Genomic DNA, 15,000 nt, shown 5'->3' with positions numbered 1-15,000 from the left:
TAATTCCCGGGATGGCGGGACTGTCATATGCTGAGAGAATGGAGCGGCTGGGCTTATACACTCTGGAGTTTAGAAGGATGGGAGGATATCTTATTGAAACATAATATAAAATTATTAAGGGTGTGTGTGTGTGTTGGGGGGAGTCCGCGCCACACACACACAGTTTGTAAGGAGTAAGCCATTTAGTGGAGTGTGTGGTGCGTGTTTCTCACAGAGAGTGTGTTAGTCTGTGGAATTCTGCCTGAGGCCGGTTCTCTGGATACTTTGAAGAGTGAGCTAGATGGGGCTCTGATAGCAGTGTCAGGGGGTATGGGGAGAAGGCAGGAACGGGGTGTGATTGGAGTTTGAAGGATGAGAGGGTGTCTTATGTGTGTGTGTGTGCCGTGTGTGTGTGTGTGTGTGCGTGTGTGTTGTGTGTGCGTGCGTGTGTGTGTGTGTGCATGTGTGTGTAGTGTGTGTGCGTGTTTGTGTGTGCAACGTGTGTGTGCTTGTGTGTACGCGTGTGTGTGTACGTGCGTGTGTGTGTGTGTGTGCACGTGTGTGTGTGTGTGTGTACGTGCGTGTGTGTGTGAGTGTGATAGTGTTTGTGTGCAGGGATCGCTGGTCTTCACGGACTCGGTAGGCCTAAGGGCCTGTTTCGGCCCTGTATCTCTAAACTAAACTAAAAACTAGCAAACAATAATCTTTCGACAATAACCAGAATAGTCTGAAGAAGGGTTTCAGCCTGAAACGTTGCCTATTTCCTTCGCTCCATAGATGCTGCCGCACCCGCTGAGTTTCTCCAGCTTTTTTGTGTACCTTCGATTTTCCAGCATCTGCACAGTTCCTTCTTAAACACCAGAATAGTCTATGCAGTTCAGAGCTTGTCATGTTTAATCGCCCGATGGCTGTAGGGACGAAGCTGTTCCTGAACCTGGAACGTTGCCCATTCCTTCTCTCCAGAGATGCTGCCTGTCCCGCTGAGTTACTCCGCCATTTTGTGTCAACGTTGTCGGGAGTTAAAAGTGTTTGGCAGTCGGGAGATCGAGTAGGCTGAGGGCTGATTTCAGACATTGGTTGAAGGAAGATCTCTCCTGGTCCGAGAACACTGACGCAATTATCAAGGAAGCTCATCAGCGCCTGCCTCTACTTCCTGAGAAGATTACGGAGAGTCGGTTTGTCAAGGAGGACTCTCTCGAACTTCTACAGGTGCACAGTAGAGAGCATGCTGAACTGGCTTGGTTCGGCAATTTGAGCGCCCTGGAGCGGAAAAAAGACTACAAAAGGTAGTAAACACTGCCCAGTCCATCATCGGCTCTGACCTTCCTTCCATCGAGGGGATCTATCCTCAAAAAGGCTGGCAGTATCATCAAAGACCCACACACCATCCTGGCCACACACTCATCTCCCCGCTACCTTCAGGTAGAAGGTACAGGAGCCTGAAGACTGCAACATCCAGGTTCAGGAATAGCTACTTCCCCACAGCCATCAGGCTATTAAACCTGGCTCGGACAAAACTCTGATTATTAATAACCCATTATCTGTTATTTGCACTTCATCAGTTTATTTATTCATGTGTGTATATATTTATATAACATATATGGACACACTGATCTGTTCTGAGCAATGACTACTCCATGTTCTGGTGTACTCCCAAAGCAAGAATTTCATTCCCCTCCCCAGGGACACAGACAATAAACTCACTTGAACTTCTCCTCTCTAGAATTTAGAAGATTGAGGGGGGATCCTCCCCAAACTTACAAATCTTAAGGGGTGAACAGGCTAGAACGCAGGAAGATTGTTCCCGATGTTACGGAAGTCCAGGACAAGGCGGTCACAGCTTAAGGATAAAGGGGGAAATCCTTTAAAACCGAGATGAGAAGAACTTTTTTCACACAGAGAGTGGTGAATCTCTGGAACTCTCTGCCACAGAGGGTAGTTGAGGCCAGTTCATTGGCTATATTTAAGAGGGTGTTAGATGTTTCCTTGTGGTCGTAAGGGGAAGGGTCTCGGAGCCGGCAACGGGACACTGATCCGTTTTTTCAGCCAAAAGCAATTGAATTTCATTGTCCTAGACAGGGCCACATGACAATCCTGCACCTAATTTCTATGGGTTTTTTTCTATGTTTTTTCTAACTTGAACTTGAAGGAAGAACTGCAGATGCTGGAGAGATCGAAGGTGGACAAAAATGCTGGAGGAACTCAGCGGGCGAGGCAGCATCATAGAGTTCCTCCAGCATTTTTGTCCACCTCAGACGTTGGTTCCATTATTTGCTTCCTCCAACCTTTTCCGATTCTTCCCGCAGGAAATCTTTCTTCCCCCTTCTGAGCTGGAGGCACAAGTCCTGGACAGCCACCTCTCTGGAAACTCAGGTAGGCCTCTTGACCGTCGTTGGGCCTTTGTCGGGCGGCGCTGTGGCGCGGCGGGTAGAGTTGTCGCCTTGCGGCGCTTTCAGCTCCAGAGACACGGGTTCGATCCCGGCCATGGGTGCTGTCTGTGTGGAGTTTGCATGTTCTCCCCGTGGGTTTTCTCCGAGATCTTCGGTTTCCTCCCACACTCCAAAGACATTGAGGTTTGTAGGTTAATTGGCTTGGTGTAAATGTTAGAATTGTCCCGTCTGTCTGTCTGTCTGTCTGTCTGTCTGTCTGTCTGTCTGTCTGTCTGTCTCTCTGTCTGTCTCTCTGTCTGTCTCTCTGTCTGTCTCTCTGTCTGTCTCTCTCTGTCTCTCTGTCTGTCTCTCTCTGTCTCTGTCTCTGTCTCTCTGTCTCTCTGTCTCTCTGTCTCTCTGTCTCTCTCTCTCTCTCTCTCTCTGTCTCTCTGTCTCTCTGTCTCTCTGTCTCTCTGTCTCTCTCTGTCTCTCTGTCTCTCTCTGTCTCTCTCTGTCTCTCTGTCTCTCTCTGTCTGTCTGTCTGTCTGTCTCTGTCTCTCTCTGTCTGTCTCTCTCTCTCTGTCTCTGTCTCTCTGTCTCTCTGTCTCTCTGTCTCTCTCTGTCTCTCTCTCTCTCTCTCTCTCTCTCTCTCTCTCTCTCTCTGTCTCTCTGTCTCTCTCTCTGTCTGTCTGTCTGTCTGTCTGTCTGTCTCTCTGTCTCTGTCTCTCTGTCTGTCTGTCTCTCTGTCTGTCATAGTGTTTGTGTACAGGGCTCGCTGTGTGCAAACTCGGTGGGCTGAAGGGCCTGTTTTCGCGCTGTATCTCTGTATATATATATATGTGTGTGTATATATGTATGTATATATATATATATGCATACTCAAGCATTTTAGACAATAGACAACAGGTGCAGGAGTAGAGGCAATTCGGCCCTTCGAGCCAGCACCGCCATTCAATGTGATCACGGCTGACCATCCCCAATCAGTACCCCGTTCCTGCCTTCTCCCCATATCCCCTGACTCTCTCTCGCTATCTTTAAGAGCCCTATCTAGCTCTCTCTTGAAAGAATTATCTAAATGGTGGCTGATTGGGAAAGGGGGAGATGCAGCGAGACCTGGGTGTCATGGTACACCAGTCATTGAAGGTAGGCATGCAGGTGCAGCAGGCAGTAAAGAAAGTGAATGGTATGTTAGCTTTCATTGCAAAAGGATTTGAGTATAGGAGCAGGGAGGTTCTACTGCAGTTGTACAGGGTCTTGGTGAGACCACACCTGGAGTATTGCGTACAGTTTTGGTCTCCAAATCTGAGGAAGGACATCATTGCCATAGAGGGAGTACAGAGAAGGTTCACCAGACTGATTCTTGGGATGTCAGGACTGTCTTATGAAGAAAGACTGGATAGACTTGGTTTATACTCTCTAGAATTTAGGAGATTGAGAGGGGATCTTATAGAAACTTACAAAATTCTTAAGGGGTTGGACAGGCTAGATGCAGGAAGATTGTTCCCGATGTTGGGGAAGTCCAGGACAAGGGGTCACGGCTTAAGGATAAGGGGGAAATCCTTTAAAACCGAGATGAGAAGAACTTTTTTCACACAGAGAGTGGTAAATCTCTGGAACTCTCTGCCACAGAGGGTAGTTGAGGCCAGTTCATTGGCTATATTTAAGAGGGAGTTAGATGTGGCTCTTGTGGCTAAGGGGATCAGGGGGTATGGAGAGAAGGCAGGTACGGGATACTGAGTTGGATGATCAGCCATGATCATATTGAATGGTGGTGCAGGCTCGAAGGGCCGAATGGCCTCTACTCCTGCACCTAATTTCTATGTTTCTATGTTTCTATGAATTCTCTCCAGAGAACCGGCCTCCACCGCCCTCTGAGGCAGAGAATTCCACAGACTCACAACTCTCTGTGTGAAAAAGTGTTTCCTCGTCTCCGTTCTAAATGGCCGACCCCTTATTCTTATTTTATGTCTATCTTTGATTTAAATCTGCATCTGCAGTTCCTTCAAACACATCTAGAGAAGCAGTCTGCCTGGGCTTACATGATCTCCAGGTGGCTAAACTTCAACTCCCCCTCCCATTCCCACACCGACCTTTCTGTCCTGGGCCTCCTCCACTGTCAGTTTGAGGCCTAGCGCAAATTGGAGGATGTGTTAAAGTGTTTAGCCACTGGCTGCCTGTCCCGCTGAGTTACTCCAACATTTTGTGTCTGTCTTCGATGGTAGGCTTGCCAACTTTCTCTCACTCCCAATTAAGGGACGAGCAGTCAAAATACGGGAAAACTCCTCACAGACAGCACCGGTAGTCAGGATTGAACCCGGGTCTCCGGCGCTGTGAGGCAGCAACATTGATTGTATAGAATCTGTGGAATTCATTGCCACCGACGGCTCTGGTTTATTGATTAAGTGGTGCCTATCTTTACAATTTGCTATTGTATTACGAATGCACTGGGCCTGTGTACTCGCTGGAGTTTAGAAGGATGAGAGGGTACCTCATTGAAACTTCGCCGAATAGCGAAACGCCCGGATAGAGTGGATGTGGAGAGGATGTTTCCACTAGTGGGAGAGTCTAGGACCAGAGGGCTCGGCCTCAGAATTAAAGGACATTCCTTTAAACCCTTCGGCCCAACTTGCCCACACCGGCCAACATGTCCCAGCTACACTAGTCCCACCTGCCCGCATTTGGCTATATCCCACCCTGTCCTATCCATTTGGGACCATAACTACCCCTCCAATACACCCACCCTACCCATGTACCCCTCAGATTCTATTAAATGTTTCCCCCTAGTCCCGTGCCTGGTCCTCGATCTCCCGACTCTGGGCAGCTCGTTCTATTCCCCCACACCCACCTCTAAAAGATCGCCCCTCATCCTCATATTAGCAGAGAGGTTCAGTTGCAGTTGTACAGGGTCTTAGTGAGACCACACCTGGAGTATTGCGTACAGTTTTGGTCTCCAAATCTGAGGAAGGACATTATTGCCATAGAGGGAGTGCAGAGACGGTTCACCAGACTGATTCCTGGGATGTCAGGACTGTCTTATGAAGAAAGACTGGATAGACTTGGTTTTATACTCTCTAGAATTTAGAAGATTGAGAGGGGATCTTATAGAAACTTACAAAATTCTTAAGGGGTTGGACAGGCTAGATGCAGGAAGATTGTTCCCGATGTTAGGGAAGTCCAGGACAAGGGGTCACAGCTTAAGGATAAAGGGGAAATCCTTTAAAACCGAGATGAGAAGAACTTTTTTTCACACAGAGAGTGGTGAATCTCTGGAACTCTCTGCCACAGAGGGTAGTTCATTGGCTATATTTAAGAGGGAGTTAGATGTGGCCCTTGTGGCTAAGGGGATCAGGGGGTATGGAGAGAAGGCAGGTACGGGATACTGAGTTGGATGATCAGCCATGATCATATTGAATGGCGGTGCAGGCTCGAAGGGCCGAATGGCCTACTCCTGCACCTAATTTCTATGTTTCTATGTTTCTAAATCTTTCCCCCTTCATCTTGAACCCGTGTCCTCTGGTCCTCGATTCCCCGACTCTGGGCAAGAGACTCTACCCGATCTATTCTCCTCAAGATTTTGTACACCTCTATAAGATCGCCCCTCATCCTCCTGCGCTCCAAGGAATAGAGACCCAGCCCCGCTCAACCTCTCCCTGTAGCTCAGGCCCCTCGAGTCCCGGCAACATCCTCGTAAATCTTCTCTGTACCCTTTCCAGCTTGACAATATCTTTCCTCTAAGATGGTGCCCTGAACTGAACTCAATACTCTAAACACGGCCTCACCAACGTCTTATATAATTGTAACATGACCTCCCGACTTCTAAACTCAATACTCTGCCTGATGAAAGGCAAAGTGCCTAAAGCCTTTTTGACCACCTTATCTACCTGCGACTCCACCTTCAAGGAACCATGCACCTGCAGAGTCTCCTTATAACAAGAGGAGTCGAGTATAGGAGCAAAGAGGTCCTTCTGCAGTTGTACAGGGCCCTAGTGAGACCACACCTGGAGTATTGTGTGCAGTTTTGGCCTGTTGGCCTTCATAACAAGAGTAGTTGAGTATAGGAGCAAAGAGGCCCTTCTGCAGTTGTACAGGGCCCTAGTGAGACCACACCTGGAGTATTGTGTGCAGTTTTGGTCCCCTAATTTGAGGAAGGCCATTCTTGCTATTGAGGGAGCCCAGCGTAGGTTCACCAGGTTAATTCCCGGGATGGCGGGACTGTCATATGCTGAGAGAATGGAGCGGCTGTGGGCTTGTACGCTCTGGAGTTTAGAAGCATTGCCACTTTCATTTCACTGCACATCTCGTATGTGTATGTGACAAATAAACTTGACTTGACTTGACTTGGATGAGAGGATATCTTATTGAAACATATAAGATTGTTAAGGGTTTGGACACGCTAGAGGCAGGAAACATGTTCCCGATGTCGGGGGAGTCCAGAACCAGGGGCCACACACACACAGTTTAAGAATAAGGGGTCGGCCATTTAGAACGGAGACGAGGAAACAATTTTTCTCACAGAGTGTGGTGAGTCTGTGGAATTCTGAGCCGGTTCTCTGGATACTTTCAAGAGAGAGCTGGATAGAGCTGTTCGAGATAGCGGAGTCAGGGGATATGGGGAGAAGGCAGATGAGAGGATATCTTATTGAAACATATAAGATTGTTAAGGGTTTAGACACGCGCTAGAGGCAGGAAACATGTCCCCAATGTTGGGGGAGTCCTCCTCCGGCAGCTCGTTCCATACACCCACCAACTTGCCCATACCGGCCAACATGTCCCAGCTACACTAGTCCCACCTGCCCGCATTTGGCCCATATCCCTCCAAACCTGTCCTATCCATGTACCTGTCTAACCTGGGCCAGTTCCTGCCTCAACTACCTCCTCCGACAGCTCGTTCCATACACCCACCACTCTCTGTGTGGAAAGGTTACCCCTCAGATTCCTATTAAATCTTTCCCCCTTCACCTTAAACCTGTGTCCTCTGGTCCTCGATTCCCCTACTCTGGGCAAGAGACTCTGTGCGTCTGCCCGATCTATTCCTCTCATGATTTTGTGCACACATTCTAAAACATACACGCATTTTATTAAATAACAACGTTCCTTGTGAAGAAATTCTCTCCCCAGTTGTGTGTTGAGACGAGGTTCGCTGCTGATTGCAAAAGTTGCCGTTGCCTAGGAGATTTCAAATTGCATAGGGAAATGAGGAAAGATTTGAGGAAGCTATGGAGGTGGGGGGGTGGGAGAAGGGAGGGGTGAAGTGATTGTTTTTTTGTCAAAGCAGCAATTTCCTTGCTAATCTTCAAGAGTCGAGAGTCTTTGACTGTCATGTGTGTCCCAGTTAGAACAATGACATTCCCAGTCGCGACACAACAGAATGTGTAGGAAGGAAATGCAGATGAAATGAATGCCTAGGAACGAACGGCATGTGCCGGTTTATGCAGCAAAGATGGATGCAAAAGGCTAGAGTAACTCAGCGGGACAGGCAGCATCTCCAGAGAGAAGGCATGATCGGCCATGATCACATTGAATGGCGGTGCTGGCTCGAAGGGCCTGTGCCTGCACCGATTGTCTATTGTCTATTGAATGGGTGACCTTACGAGTCGAGACTCTTCTCCAGACTGGTTAGGGATAAGGGGAACAAGACATATAGACAATAGGTGCAAGAGTAGACCATTCGGCCCTTCGAGCCTGCACCGCCATTCATAGAAACATAGAAATTAGGTGCAGGAGTAGAGGCCATTCGGCCCTTCGAGCCTGCACCACCATTCATAGAAACATAGAAATTAGGTGCAGGAGTAGAGGCCATTCGGCCCTTCGAGTCGGCACCTTTCGGGCCGAAAAACTATTAAATGGTCAGAATCAAAATATGGAGTTATTTTTGATATGAATTAAGTTTCTTATTAAATAATGAAATTTCAATAACCTGACAAAATAAGAAAAAATGATGCTGTATTTATAACTTAATGGGTTACACTTACTAGCTTAAACCGTGGTACATTAATGACTATTTAATGAATAGTATCAAAATTTTCATATTAGAATAAAACATTAACAACCTGACAAATATTATAGAAACATAGAAATTAGGTGCAGGAGTAGGCCATTCGGTCCTTCGAGCCTGCACCGCCATTCAATATGATCATGGCTGATCATCCAACTCGGTATCCCGTACCTGCCTTCTCTCCATACCCTCTGATCCCCTTAGCCACAAGGGCCACATCTAACTCCCTCTTAAATATAGCCAATGAACTGTGTGGCCTCAACTACCCTCTGCGGCAGAGAGTTCCAGAGATTCACCACTCTCTGTGTGAAAAAAGTTCTTCTCATCTCGGTTTTAAAGGATTTCCCCCTTATCCTTAAACTGTGACCCCTTGTTCTGGACTTCCCCAACATCGGGAGCAATCTTCCTGCATCTAGCCTGTCCAACCCCTTAAGAATTTTGTAAGTTTCTATAAGATCCCCTCTCAATCTCCTAAATTCTAGAGAGTATAAACCAAGTCTATCCAGTCTTTCTTTGTAAGACAGTCCTGACATCCCAGGAATCAGTCTGGTGAACCGTCTCTGTACTCCCTCTATGGCAATAATGTCCTTCCTCAGATTTGGAGACCAAAACTGTACGCAATACTCCAGGTGTGGTCTCACCAAGACCCTGTACAACTGCAGTATGTGATCATTCAATGTAATCAAGGCTGATCATCCACAATCAGTACCCCGTTCCTGCCTTCTCCCCGTATACTTTGACTCCGCTATCTTTAAGAGCCCTATCTTGCTCTCTCTTGAAAGCATCCAGAGAACCGGCCTCCACCGCCCTCTGAGGCAGAGAATTCCACAGACTCACCACTCTCTGTGAGAAAATGTATTTCCTCGTCTCCGTTCTAAATGGCTCACCCATTATTCTTAAACTGTGTGTGTGCCCCTGGTTCTGCACTCCCCCAACATCGGGAACATGTTTCCTGCCTCTAGCGTGTCCAAACCCTAAATAATCTTATGCTTAAGAAGGAACTGCAGATGCTGGAAAATCGAAGGTAGACAAAAATGCTGGAGAAACTCAGCGGGTGAGGCAGCATCTATGGAGCGAAGGAAATAGGCAACGTTTTGGGTCGAAACCCTTCTTCAGACCTTCGCTCCATAGATGCTGCCTCACCCTCTGAGTTTCTCCAGCATTTTTATCTACCTTAACAATCTTATATGTTTCAATGAGATACCCTCTCATCCTTCTAAATTCCAGAGTGTACAAGCCCAGCTGCTCCATTCTTTCAGCATATGACAGTCCCGCCATACCGGGAATTAACCTGGTAAACCTACGCTGCACTCCCTCAATAGCAAGTCCTCAGGTCCTCGATTCACCTACTCTGGGCAAGGTGACTCTGGGCATCTACCCGATCTATTCCTCTCATGAATATGTCCAGCTGGTAAATTAAATGAGTCAAGAGTGTTTTATTGTCTCGTGTCTAAAATAGGACAATGAAATTCTTACTTGTAGCAGCTTTAGAATATGTAAGGTACACAAAAATGCTGGAGAAACTCAGCGGGTGCAGCAGCATCTGTGCAGCGAAGGAGATAGGCAACGTTTCGGGCTGAAACCCTTCTTCAGACTAGTAAACGAGTTAATAGTAAATGAGTCAAGAGTGTTTTATTGTGGAAGGTAAACACAAAAAGCTGGAGTAACTCAGCGGGACAGAGGCAGCATCAAAGATACTAGAGGATCTTGTATCAATGGGCAGCATCTCTGGAGAGATGGGTGATGTTTTGGGGCGAGACCCTTATTGCCAAATGTTGCAGATAAGACAATGGAATTCTTACTCACATAGAAACATAGAAAATAGGTGCAAGAGTAGAGGCCATTCGGCCCTTCAAGCCTGCACCGCCATTCAATATGATCATGGCTGATCATCCAACTCAGTATCCCATCCCTGTCTTCTCTCCATACCCCCTGATCCCTTTAGCCACAAGGTCCACGTCTAACTCCCTCTTAAATATAGCCAATGAACTGTGGCCTCAACTACCTTCTGTGGCAGAGAATTCCACAGATTCACCACTCTCTGTGTGAAAAATGTTTTTCTCATCTCGGTCCTAAAAGATTTCCCCCTTATCCTTAAACTGTGTGACCTCTTGTTCTGGACTTCCCCAACATCGGGAACAATCTTCCTGCATCTCAGTATCCTGCATTCAGTATCCTGCATTTTTACAGGGCCTTGATGAGACCACACCTGGAGTATTGTGGACAGTTTTGGTCTCCCAATCCGAGGAAAGACATTATTGCCATAGAGGGAGTACAGAGAAGGTTCACCAGACTGATTCCTGGGATGTCAGGGCTTTCTTATGAAGAAAGACTGGATAGACTCGGCTTGTACTCTCTAGAATTTAGAAGATTGAGAGGGGATCTTATAGAAACTTACAAAATTCTTAAGGGGTTGGACAGGCTAGATGCAGGAAGATTATTCCCGATGTTGGGGAAGTCCAGAACTAGGGGTCATAGTTTAAGGATAAGAGGGAAGTCTTTTAGGACCGAGATGAGAAAATCATTTTTCACACACAGAGAGTGGTGAATCTGTGGAATTCTCTGCCACAGAAGGTAGTTGAGGCCACACAGTTCATTGGCTATATTTAAGAGGGAGTTAGATGTGGCCCTTGTGGCTAAAGGGATCAGGGGGTATGGAGAGAAGGCAGGGATGGGATACTGAGTTGGATGATCAGCCATGATCATATCGAATGGCGGTGCAGGCTCGAAGGGCCGAATGGCCTCTACTCCTGCACCTAATTTCTATGTTTCTATGTATTTAAGAGGGAGTTAGATGTGGCCCTTGTGGCTAAAGGGATCAGGGGGTATGGAGAGAAGGCAGGGATGGGATACTGAGTTGGATGATCAGCCATGATCATATCGAATGGCGGTGCAGGCTCGAAGGGCCGAATGGCCTCTACTCCTGCACCTATTTCCTATGTTTCTTAGTCTCCTCTAATACAACTCAGTATCCTGTACTTAGAAACATAGAAACATAGAAATTAGGTGAAGGAGTAGGCCATTCGGCCCTTCGAGCCTGCACCGCCATTCAATATGATCATGTACTTGCACAGCACATCAAAATATGCAAACTAATAAGATTCAGATTCAATTTTAATTGTCATTGTCAGTGTACAGTACAGAGACAACGAAATGCATTATATAATAAATTAGTTAGTTGTAACTTAAAGGCAGATTATTTTGCATTTAACTAAAGTCCCATATTTTGCATTTAGCTAAAGCAACCAGGGATAAAATACACTTCTGCTTATTTTTTCCACGCCAGCAATGCAGGGGTGTGGGGTGTGTGTTTGTGCAAAGGGTGGCTTTGTTTGCAGAGGAAGGGAAAGCATGCAAATGCTGAAAGGAGAGAGAGAGGGGAATGTGTGTTTGCTGCAAGAAGATGGAGGCGAGCGCTTGTTGCAAGCAGGCTCTGTGTGATTGACAGGCGGCCCCGGGGAGCCCAGAACGGGCTCCCTGCAACTCCCTGACAGGACAGGGGGGAGTCTTGACAGAGAGGGATTAAACAAAAGCAGATAAATCTCCTCCTCCCCCCCCCACACAAACAAGCAACAAACTATAATAAACCCCAACGTGGGACAGCTATTAATTACCACCATGTGCAAAGCCAATGTGAAAAGAAGGCAAAATTAAATCTGGTTATGGTCGGCCACCCGAGCACCCCTCTGCTGGGCGCCCCGAGCGGTGGTGGAGTCCCGCGGTGCTTGGGCACCGCCCGGGTGGACCACCGGCACAACTCCCGGAGTTTCCACTCCTCTCCCCTTCCCTGCCACCAGCCATCCCTAGTATTAATGCTACTGATACCATTACTCCCCCTTCATTACTCCCAACCCTCTGTTGACAGTACTTATCATTGCCACAGCATTATTAGCCTTTGCAGTTATTATTGCAGCAATTATACCTCATAATATTCTTATTTTTTCAATTAAAAAATGTTATTGCATGTTAAAAAAAAACATTGTTATATTGCCAAAGTATAAAACATGACATACATGTTTAAAATGCATCCATATAAATACAAGTCTACAGTGCATGGATAGATATGTCCCTGTACATAAACTCACAATAGGCCGATAGCCCTTTATTGATGCTACACGTTCTTGTAGCTGTAAGCAGTACAACACAATAGCAAGTTTAGCAATTCAATATTCATTTCTTAGTGTTAGTTAATATCGATTAGTGTGTGCGTACATATGTACATGTTGGTCATTCACCGTCTCTCAGGTTATGGCATGCTGTCAGGTTGTAATTGTCAGGTTGTTAATGTTATATTCTTTATAGAAACATAGAAACATAGAAATTAGGTGCAGGAGTAGGCCATTCGGCCCTTCGAGCCTGCACCGCCATTCAATATGATCATGGCTGATCATCCAACTCAGTATCCCGTACCTGCCTTCTCTCCATACCCCCTGATCCCCATAGCCACAAGGGCCACATCTGACTCCCTCTTAAATATAGCCAATGAACTGTGGCCTCAACTACCCTCTGTGGCAGAGAGTTCAAGAGATTCACCACTCTCTGCGTGAAAAAGGTTCTTCTCATCTCGGTTTTAAAGGATTTCCCCTTTATCCTTAAGCTGTGACCCCTTGTCCTGGACTTCCCTAACATCGGGAACAATCTTCCTGCATCTAGCCTGTCCAACCCCTTAAGAATTTTGTAAGTTTCTATAAGGTCCCCTCTCAATCTTCTAAATTCTAGAGAGTATAAACCAAGTCTATCCAGTCTTTCTTCATAAGACAGTCCTGACATCCCAGGAATCAGTCTGGTGAACCGTCTCTGCACTCCTCTATGGCAATAATGTCCTTCCTCAGATTTGGAGACCAAAACTGTACGCAATACTCCAGGTTGGTCTCACCAAGACCCTGTACAACTGCAGTAGAAGCTCTGCTCCTATACTCAAATCCTTTTGCAATGAAAGCTAACATACCATTCGCTTTCTTTACTGCCTGCTGCACCTGCATGCCTACCTTCAATGACTGGTGTACCATGACACCCAGGTCTCGCTGCATCTCCCCCTTTCCCAATCGGCCACCATTTAGATAAAACAGACATACATGTTTAAAATGCATCAATATAAATACAAGTCTACAGTGCATGGATAGATATGTCCCTATACATAAACTTGCAATAGGCCTATAGCCCTTTATTTATGCTACACGTTCTCGCAGCTGCAATCAGTACAACACAATAGCAAGTTTAGCAATTCAATATTAATTTCTTAGTGTTAGTTAAGATCGATTAGTGTGTGCGTACATATGTACAGGTTGGTCATTCACCGTCTCTCAGGTTATGGCATGCTGTCAGGTTGTAATTGTCAGGTTGTTAATGTTATATTCTTTATAGAAACATAGAAACATAGAAATTAGGAGCAGGAGTAGGCCATTCGGCCCTTCGAGCCTGCACCGCCATTCAATATGATCATGGCTGATCATCCAACTCAGTATCCCGTACCTGCCTTCTCTCCATACCCCCTGATCCCCTTAGCCACAAGGGCCACATCTGACTCCCTCTTAAATATAGCCAATGAACTGGCCTCAACTACCCTCTGTGGCAGAGAGTTCCAGAGATTCACCACTCTCTGTGTGAAAAAAGTTCTTATCATCTCGGTTTTAAAGGATTTCCCCCTTATCCTTAAGCTGTGACCCCTTGTCCTGGACTTCCCTAACATCGGGAACAATCTTCCTGCATCTAGCCTGTCCAACCCCTTAAGAATTTTGTAAGTTTCTATAAGAAGTCCAGAACAAGGGGCCACACACAGTTTAAGGATAAGGTGGAAATCTTTTAGGACTGAGATGAGAAAATCATTTTTCACACAGGGAGTGGAGAATCTGTGGAATTCTCTGCCACCGAAAGTAGTTGAGGCCACAGTTCATTGGTTATATTTAAGAGGAAGTTAGATGTGGCCCTTGTGGCTAAAGAGATCAGGGGGTATGGAGAGAAGGCAGGGTTGGGATACCGAGTTGGATGATCAGCCATGATCATATTGAATGGCAGTGCAGGCTCGAAGGGCCGAATGGCCTCTACTCCTGCACCTATTGTCTATGTTTCTATAATATTTGTCAGGTTGTTAATGTTTTATTCTAATATGAAAATTAACACAATATTTTGATACTATTCATTAAATAGTCATTAATGTATCACGGTTTAAGCTAGTTAGTGTAACCCATTAAGTTATAAATACAGCATCATTTTTTCTTATTTTGTCAGGTTATTGAAATTTCATTATTTAATAAGAAATTTAATTCATATCAAAAATAACTCCATATTTTGATTCTGACCATTTAATAGTTTCTCAGCCCGAAAGGTCGCCTATTTCCTTCGCTCCATAGATGCTGCCTCACCCGCTGAGTTTCTCCAGCATTTTGATCTAGATTAAATAGTTATTTATGTTATTTATCCATGGAGCGGCTGGGCTTGTACACTCTGGAGTTTAGAAGGATGAGAGGGGATCTCATTGAAACATGTAAGATTATTAAGGGTTTGGACACGCTAGAGGCAGGAAACATGTTCCCGATGTTGGGGGAGTCCAGAACCAGGGGCCACACACACACACAGTTTAAGAATAAGGGGTTTAAGCCATTTAGAACGGAGACGAGGAAACATTTTTTCTCACAGAGAGTTGTGAGTCTGTGGAAT

At 46.1% G+C, this 15,000-nt stretch overlaps 1 long non-coding RNA gene across 1 annotated transcript in view; it reads left to right on the top strand.

The window, feature by feature from the left end:
* LOC129694641 (uncharacterized) overlaps positions 1-15,000 on the top strand; it is a 69,856-nt gene that overhangs the window by 17,791 nt on the left and 37,065 nt on the right. Inside the window, exon 2 of the long non-coding RNA XR_008723029.1 lies at positions 2,286-2,352. This is a non-coding gene — a long non-coding RNA (uncharacterized LOC129694641). The remainder of the gene's footprint in view (positions 1-2,285; positions 2,353-15,000) is intronic.

Source organism: Leucoraja erinacea, unplaced genomic scaffold (genome assembly GCF_028641065.1).
Source record: "Leucoraja erinacea ecotype New England unplaced genomic scaffold, Leri_hhj_1 Leri_741S, whole genome shotgun sequence".
In the NCBI taxonomy this organism is placed as follows: Eukaryota; Metazoa; Chordata; class Chondrichthyes; order Rajiformes; family Rajidae; genus Leucoraja; species Leucoraja erinaceus.
The sequence above is the reverse complement of the archived record's forward strand: the minus strand, read 5'-3'. Positions and strand labels throughout refer to the sequence as shown.